At 45.9% G+C, this 9,278-nt stretch overlaps 1 pseudogene; it reads left to right on the top strand.

Annotated features, from left to right (window-relative positions):
• Nucleotides 1–6,665: 6,665 nt before the first annotated feature.
• Nucleotides 6,666–6,755, top strand: LOC130292154 (U2 spliceosomal RNA; annotated as a pseudogene).
• Nucleotides 6,756–9,278: the final 2,523 nt, after the last annotated feature.

Consider the following 9,278-nt stretch of genomic DNA (forward strand, 5'->3'; position numbering starts at 1 on the left):
CGATCACAATGCAAGGGACCGGGTCTATGAAGTGGGACAGAAGGTAATGGTTCTGAACCCCATTAGGCAGAATAAGTTGCAGGCTGCCTGGGAGGGTCCCTTTACCATTTTACAGTGCCTAGAACCCACCACATATGTAGTAGCCCTTGATGAGAAAGGTCAGAGGCAGAGACAGTACCACATTAATATGGCATACTCTGACCCTGAGGAGGTGGTACTCAGTGTATGTAGTGCACCAGAGGAAGGGCTGGGTAGTGATCCCTTACTTGATCTAGTGGAGGAAGCTAAGAGCCAGGGATCCTTTCAGGATGTAGAGATCAATCCACAGCTCTTAGCTCCAAAGAAAAGGCAGTTAAATGAGGAAATATGCCCCTTCAGTGCCATCTTTGCCTGGCAATGCAGGGCCTGTGGTGTCAAGAAAAGAAATAGATGGTTAAGGGAGACAGATCTATCAGCCTGGAGAGGCCAAATCTCTCTGTCTCCATCTTAAGGGGGAGGTGTCAGGCCCAAGGCCTGATTATGGAAACATGCATGTGTTTTTATTGTATCTGTGTATAAACTAAGACCTGGGGGTGAGAGGTCATTCAGACTGTGGGTTTGTGTATTGCATTTTATTGGGGGGTCTGGCTGTTTGGTATCTCCTATGAAGTCATGCACTCTAGCCCCATCATATAATCAAACAGATAAGGGGTCAGGAAGAGAGATGCCCCACTTAGTGGGATCAGAGGGGAGGGGGGGAATGTAGTTTCCCTCCAAAGAAGCAGATAAGACTTAAAATGCTGGACTCAACTGTTGTTAAAGGCTGTGCCACAAGCTGACAAGACCATCCTAAGAACAGCACTCACATGGACTGCTATATTATCATGCTGTAAGAACTTCATCTTTTGTTTTCTGAACTTGCCTTGCAAAACTCTTTTATATATTTTTATGCCTGTATGTCATTTGTTTCTGTATTTTTATATAGTCAGCACTGTGATACCTTTTATCAGATTAAATATTTAATTAATCAGCTCTGGTCTTTGATCTCTAAATGTATGAGCTCACCTTTCTGAAGGCAGCTCTGGTGGAAACACGTTTATCAAAGGGTTAATTTGGTGACTTGCTGCGACTATTAGTGGATACCCAGAGGTCTGGTGGCCTTAATCCTTGCACCATCACACTCTCTCTAATGTCTTGGCTGGACCGATAGGATGTGATCGTGACACCCAACTTATAGCTTGGAACCCTAAAACGAACATACTTTGCAGTATAGGAAATAGCAAGTGCTGAGTCAGTACAGGTGGAAAACCTTTAAGGGCTTACTGGCCCTTTAAATGACAGGGGTGCGTGTGCCGGGGAACCGAACCAGTGGAGAGGCCAGCAGGTGTAAGGGGCACGTGACGACCCGAGATTCACATGCGAGCATGTGAATCCCGGAATCCCGGACCCACCAGAGGAAGGAGAGCGCTCACGGCAAGAGCGAGTGGCCGGAGTGCTCGCCGCCACAGTAACATTGCATGATGATTGGAATTAGGTAAAATATTATGGTGAAAGACAGTTTCACTGCCAATTCTTGCACTGCTAAAACTTCTTCTAATTTGAAAGACAGTAGATATGAACTGTAAAGAGTATTCCCATCTCAACATTTATGGCATATTTACAGCAAATGCTTTAAATGTCTGACCGATGTGTAATCCAACTCTGGGACCTGAACGTATCAAACAAATGTGTCCAGAATTACGTAAACATCAGTCTGTTCTACACTATTTGTTCCATCTCATAAAAGTAATTCGGAGTAGTGGAAACAGAATACCACCATTAGCTACACTGTTTCTGTATCTCTCAGATCACTGTAAGCTGTAGTAGACTCTGCCATTGTTTAGTTTATAGTTGTATGGTTACTAGATTGAAGACAGTGAGGCCATTGTCAATGCAAAGCCAAAGAGGGCTGGGCACTGATGTAGGTGGTAATATGTTGGCACTGAGCCTTGCGCTATGTCTTTGCTATCTAGAAAGATACCTATAGGAGGAAATATAAGTTAACGGTCTAAGAAAGTAAAGCAGAATATGGCTAGAAAGGACCTTTTTCATGTGTTGCAAACATGAACTTCTTGAGTAAAATAATATTTAGTGGACAGCCTTGGCACTGACATCTAGATAACGCAAATGAAAAGTACATGTTTCTTCATTCTCTACAATTCTGCTTCATTTAAAGGATCCAATTTATTAAAATTTTACAAGCATCTATACACTTCATTTTTTGTGGAATTTGCTTTTGTGCCCAACTCTGATAAACAATTGGAGTTTTTGTTCATCTTTAGTTTTTGTAGCCTTCAGTGCCTCAAATGCTTTTCTATGTTTCCTATTATTTTTCCACATTTTGTGACCAGAGGTTCAGGGCTTGCTTCACAATACATGTAAAGTATTTATAAAATGTTACAATTTTGTTTTTGTATATTTTGCAGTTCAGAATCTAGGTCTAAAAGTAGGGATGAGCGAATCAAATCTGACGAGTTTGAATTTGTTATGAATTTCAGGAAAAATTTGATTCACAACTAATGTAAATATATCGCCGTGATTCGAACGCCATGTGAATCGCTTCATTAAACTCCATTTAGTGTGGTCCTGGTTCCAAGGCATCTAAAATGGCGGATCCACATGTGAGAACATGGGGCAAGGAATCTTGGGAAGGTGGGAACAAGGGTCGGCGGGATGACCCTTAGTCCCATGCAGCATGCAGCCTATCACCAGCCAGCCACCCCTGTAATGTCACAGCCCTACATAATTGGCAGCCATCTTGTGGCCAATCACATCAGCGTTCTATGAGAGAGAGAGAGAGAGAGAAAGAGAGAGAGAGAGAGAGAGAGAGAGAGAGAGAGAGAGAGAGAGAGAGAGAGAGAGAGAGAGAGAGAGAGACAGCAGTGTGTGTTGCACAGAAAAGCATTTTTCCAGCAGCAATTTACCTCCCAGTCACATCAGTGTTCTGTTGCACAGAGAGAGAGAGAGAGAGAGACAGAGAACAGTGTGTGTTGCACAGAAAAGCATTTTTACAGCAGCACCTCAAGCCCAAATCCAGCCTAGGAGCACAGATAGGGAAGGGGGTGAGATTGAGAGAGAGAGTGCAATTCTGGGTGTAGTACAGTGTGTGTTAAACAGAAAAGCATTTTTACAGCAGCGATTCACCTCCCAGTCACTTCAGCATTCTATTACAGAGAGAGAGGGACAGAGAGCAGTGTGTGTTGCACAGAAAAGCATTTTTACAGCAGTGATTCACCTCCCAGTCACATCAGCATTCTATTGCAGAGAGAGGTACAGAGAGCAGTGTGTTGCCCAAAAAAGCTTTTTTACAGCAGCAATTCACCTCAAGCCCAAATCCAGCCTAGAAGCACTGATAGAGATTGAGAGAGAAAGTGCAATTTTGGGTGTAGTACACAGCGACTGTGTGCTGCAGCATTGGTGTGTGTACAACAACTGAAAAGCTAATAGTAGCCAGTCAGTTAGGGTAAGCAGAGCACTAAAAGTGTATTGTCCTCTATTAAGTGCAATCTGTGTGTACATCTAAGTGGTGTACCATTATGTTTGTGTTAAAGTATTAAAGGCCTAGATACTGTGAAAGTACATACCTGCTGGTGTTGTAGACAAATACTGTTTTAAGTGTACTGGGGCGCATTGTCTTCTTCATAAGTGAATACCACATACGTACATCTAAGTGGTGTATCATTTTGTTTCTGTTAACCCCTTAAGGACCAATGACGTACCGGTACGTCATTGGTCCTGCTCTTCTGATATAACGCGGGGTTACACAGTAACCCCGCGTCATATCATGGCGGGCCCGGCGTCATAGTGAAGCCGGGACCCGCCTCTAATAGCGCGCAGCGCCGATCGCGGCGCCGCGCGCTATTAACCCTTTAGCCGCGCGCTCAAAGCTGAGCCGCGCGGCTAAAAGTGAAAGTGAAAGTTCCCGGCTAGCTCAGTCGGGCTGTTCGGGATAGCCGCGGCTAATCGCGGCATCCCGAACAGCTGACAGGACAGCGGGAGGGCCCCTTCCTGCCTCCTCGCTGTCCGATCGCCGAATGACTGCTCAGTGCCTGAGATCCAGGCATGAGCAGTCATGCGGCAGAATCGTTGATCACTGGTTTCTTATGAGAAACCAGTGATCAACATAGAAGATCAGTGTGTGCAGTGTTATAGGTCCCTATGGGACCTATAACACTACAAAAAAAAAGTGAAAAAAAAAAGTGAATAAAGATCATTTAACTCCTCCCCTATTAAAAGTTTGAATCACCCCCCTTTTCCAATAAAAAAAAAAACACAGTGTAAATAAAAATAAAAATAAACATATGTGGTATCACCGCGCGCGGAAATGTCCGAATTATAAAAATATATCATTAATTAAACCGCTCGGTCAATGGCGTGCGCGCAAAAAAATTCCAAAGTCCAAAATAGTGCATTTTTGGTCACTTTTTATATCATTTAAAAATGAATAAAAAGTGATCAATAAGTCCTATCAATGCAAAAATGGTACCGTTAAAAACTTCAGATCACGGCGCAAAAAATGAGCCCTCATACCGCCCCAAACACGGAAAAATAAAAAGTTATAGGGGTCAGAAGATGACAATTTTAAACGTATTAATTTTCCTGCATGTAGTTATGATTTTTTCCAAAAGTCCGACAAAATCAAACCTATATAAGTAGGGTATCATTTTAATCGTATGGACCTACAGAATACATATCAGGTGTCATTTTTACCGAAAAATGTACTACGTAGAAACGGAAGCCCCCAAAAGTTACAAAACAGGGGTTTTTTTTCAATTTTGTCGCACAATGATTTTTTTTCCCGCTTCACCATAGATTTTTGGGCAAAATGACTGACGTCATTACAAAGTAGAATTGGTGGCGCAAAAAATAAGCCATCATATGGATTTTTAGGTGTAAATTTGAAAGAGTTATGATTTTTTAAAGGCAAGGAGCAAAAAACGAAAATGCAAAAACGGAAAAACCTCCGGTCCTTAAGTTAAAGTCTTAAGGGCCTAGATATTGTGAAAGACCAGCCAAAAGTACAAACCTGCTAATGTTGTAGACAAATTCTGTTTTAAGTGTAGTGGAGCATATTGTACTCCCCTCATACTTACGCACTAAGTATGTCAGGCAGAGAAGTGCAAGAACATGCACAGAGGAGTGGCAGAGGCCTAAATTCATCAGGCAGAGTTTGCAGCAGACTAGGGGTGAGTGGCAGCAGGAGTCGCAGTGAGGGGCCTGAGCTCCTGGTATCTGCTAGTGGTTGTGTCTCGACCAGCAACCCATCTGCCGTCATCGATTAGTTAACACAGTCATCCACTTCCTCACAAGTGATATCTGAAACCCCCAGTGAACAGTCGGTGGGTTCCTCAGACACAATCCTCAGTTGGCATGGCCTGGGAGCAGTCCCTGTCCTTTCATTGCCTCTGTCCTATGCTGTTCCCTCCCCCACAGAAGTATCTTATGCTGTGGGTTGAGCTCCACTATTTAGTGAGGACAATCTACTAGAGGACAGTCAGCAGCTACTGCCCAGCCAAGAAGTGGAGGAGTCATCTGCCACTTCTTCCACCATGGTTAAGTAGTGATGAGGAGAGTGGCGTGGGAGGTAGTGTTGCGAGCGTTCAGGCTCCTGAAGCAGACACTGTTGAGGAACCTGAGGAGGACATCAGTGACGGGCAGACACAACTCGATGATGATGAAGCCAATCGCACTTGGGAGACGCGTGCAAAAGGGGCTTCATCATCATCAGGAGAAGAGGGTTGCAGGTTGCAGTGGAAAGTCTGGAGCCAAACGTGCCCGGGGGAAGACCATCTGATTCGCGACAGCATAACTTCCCGGGAGGTAGTGGAACAGGGGTTCCTGGAGTCGGCGGCAGTGGCAGTCAATCAGTGCGGACTGTTGGTGGGAAAATCAGCTACTTGGTGGTGTGACAGTTTATCATCAAGCATTGGGAGGATGTTAACCTGTCTACATGCAAGATATGTCGGCAGAAGGTGAAGTGTGGCCAGGGTCCCAATGTTTGCATCCCGGCCCTGCCTCAACATATGCAGCATCACCATAAAATGGCCTGGTTGAGCCGTGACTATGATGTAGTGGTCCAGCCTGCTGCATCACCCAGTGGCATGCTGCTCCCTGTTTCAGCCAGCCAAAGCTCCACCACCTCAGCAGAAGGGAGCTGTGTGTCACACCCATATTCTGTCGCTCCAAATGCTTCTGCTCTTCTTACTTCGAGTCAGTCATTCTGCCAGCAATCCATTGGCGAAGCCGCCCTGCATGACACACATGTTCAATATGGTTGTCAAGCGGTTCCTGAAGTGTTCCCCCATCTGCAAAACATCCTAACAATGGGAAGGAAACTTTGCATGCACTTCAGCCACTCGTACACCACAAAGCACACCCTCCTTGAGCTGCAGTGTCAGAACGGTATCCCCCAACATAGTCTGATTTGCGACGTTTCCACATGTTGGAAATCCACCCTAAATATGTGGGACCGACTACATGAACAGAGAAAAGCCATCACCGATTTATTGATGATCCAAGCGAATAGGGGGACTCCACTGTGTAACTTCAATGTCAAACGTCGGCAGCTCATACATGACACCTGCCGTTTGCTCAGGTCCTTTGAGGAAGTCACCTTATTAGTCAGTCACCAGGATTATGGGATGAACATCGCTTTTCGGCCTTTTGGCTAAGATCAAGTATAGTATCTGTTCTTATCAGTGGTTTGGTCTTTGCCATTGATCTAGGATGGATGCTGCATGGAGGGAGCAGGTGTACCAGGGCGTTCCAGGGCTGGTTCTGAGGAATCAGCTTGACGGCTGTCCTGATGTGACTGGTTTTCACCGGGTTTCGCCATGAGGTAGAGGGGTGTAGAGCCGAGGTACTTCTGTGCCTCGGGGAGTGGTGACCCTGAGGTGCCGAAACTCACTGGGTGAAAGCACTGCACCATTACTCTTCACCTTTGGCACTCACCCTTGGTATCCCGGCCTTCTGGCTAGGATCGGGGAAATTTTTATAGATCCGGCCGGATGACCGGGCAGTATATCTGCACTTCATTCACTTATTTATTATTTTTTGCATGTCACTGTGCCACGTTTTGTGTTTTTCCTTGTACACAGGATTGGCAGGATGCGGTAGCCCTTCTGGGTGTCCCTCCTGGCAGTCTAGGGGAGGTGTGTGTGGCTATTAGGTTCCTCACCTCCCTGCAACCCCTGGGCATCTTGGCTTCAGTCAAGATGCCAGCAGTATACGGCTCCTTGGCTGATACCTTGGTTAACGTCTAGGTTGAAGCCAGGAGCATTTTCGGCCCCTTAGTAGCTTTGGCGAAAAGGGGCATCTAACCTTGATCCTTGCAGGTGCCTTTTGGCCCGGAGGTGAAGGGTAGGTTTGTTGGGGGCCTCTCTCCTGTTGGAGAAGGGCTTAGCGATAGACCGCATCCTTTGTGCACGTTTTTTAGTGTGACACGTTTTCACTTTTTCTTGCACTTTGGGTGATAGAGAGCACTTGCCTCGGCTCTTAAATTTATGGGATGAACAACGTCATTCCACTGCTTCATTTACTACAATACGTGTTGGAAATGATGGCTGGTCAGGAAACTGGAGACGTGGCCCCTACATCTCATTGCTACATGAGCCCGGTGAGGGCTGAACTGGAGGAGGAGGACATTGGAGCAGTTTAGATTTCGTGAGATGTGTGTTTTTTCTAGTTACCTGACAGTAGAGGAGGAGCAGGAGCAGCCAGAGGAGCTAGAGGGTTATGAGGAAGGTGAGACAGAGGACCCAGACACACCGTGGCAGTATGCAGTGGAGATGGAGGTAGGGTGTCCCTCCGAGTCACTTGCACAAATGGCACGATGCATGCTCACTTGCGTGACCGCCGAATTGTCACCATTCAGCAGTGTGATGACTTCTGGTTCTCCAGCTTATTGGACCCTCTCTACCGGCACAAAATGGGGGTCTTTTTTATACCCACCGAGAGGGAGAACAAACTGACCTACTACAGAGACATCCTACATAGTCAGTTGGCCGATGCCTATCTGCGCCATCGTCCATGACCTCACAGGTCTGACTCAGGGGGCCCTCTGTGCTCACCTTACACTGCCATGGCTGCTGGGGAGGGCTAGGGTGGCAGGAACAGTACCAGCTCCATCAGCAGCAGCGTGAGTCTACAGTCACTGATAGGTAGCTTTCTTCACCCACATAGTGAAGCAACTCATCAGCAGCAGGTAGACCTGGATCAGGACCTGAACCAGCAGGTGGTGGCGTACCTTGACATGCCCATGCCAACACACCTTGAAAATTATCTGAACTTCTGGGCAGCCAAACTTGATTTCTGTCCGCAACCAGCAGAGTTTGCCCTGGAAAAGCTGTTCTGCCCGGCCAGTAGTGTGCAATCAGAGCGGGTGTTTAGTGCGGCGGGGGCCATAGTCACCCCAAGGAGAACTTGTCTGTCCATGAAAAATGTGGAGAGACTGACCCTTGTGAAGATGAATCAGGCATGGATCAGCCAGGATTTCCACCCACCAATGTCTGATGCATGAGAGTAGATTGACCATGGTGCTACAGCAACACTTTACAAATATGGATAGTGCAAAAAATATTTAAAGGGTACCTGTCAGATCATCCAAAATAAAAACAAAATAAAAAAAGTATTATATGTTGCTCAGTGTCTCATCCTGATCATGTACATGTAATCTTTATGTGCCTATGACCAAAATTTATCTTAGAATTCACTTTATTTACTTGGAGTGATTGCAAAGTGTAAGGACTTTTCATTTACAGCAAGGGGGCAGGTCTTCACTATGATGACCACTCCCCCTCCCTCACTGCTTTTGAGCGGTAACCCTTTACTTTCTGGTTTTATACACACACATTGTGTGCCTGCAGCTTTTGCAAAACTACAGCTCCCAGCATGCCCACACATCCTATGAGTTGTAGTTTTTCAACAGCTGGAGGCATATGATTGGTAAAACTGATTTTCAGCAGTGTTGCTGCAGGCTGTGTTCCTCCACTTGTTGCAAAACCACAACTCCCAGCATGCCCACACATCATTTGGCTTTGCAGGCATGCTGGGAGTTGTAGTTTTGCAACAGCTGGAAGCATATAAAAGTAGTCCCCCTGTAAAACACACACACACACACATTCACTTCATATATTCACAGCTATATACACACACATAGATGCATGCATTTTTAAACATAAAATCCTCCATTCAGTCTTCTGTCTCCTGCTCAGTCACGGCAGCAGTGTGCTTCTGCCCCTCCACCCTTCTCTTCACACAAC

Source organism: Hyla sarda, chromosome 9, assembly GCF_029499605.1.
Source record: "Hyla sarda isolate aHylSar1 chromosome 9, aHylSar1.hap1, whole genome shotgun sequence".
NCBI lineage: Eukaryota > Metazoa > Chordata > Amphibia > Anura > Hylidae > Hyla > Hyla sarda.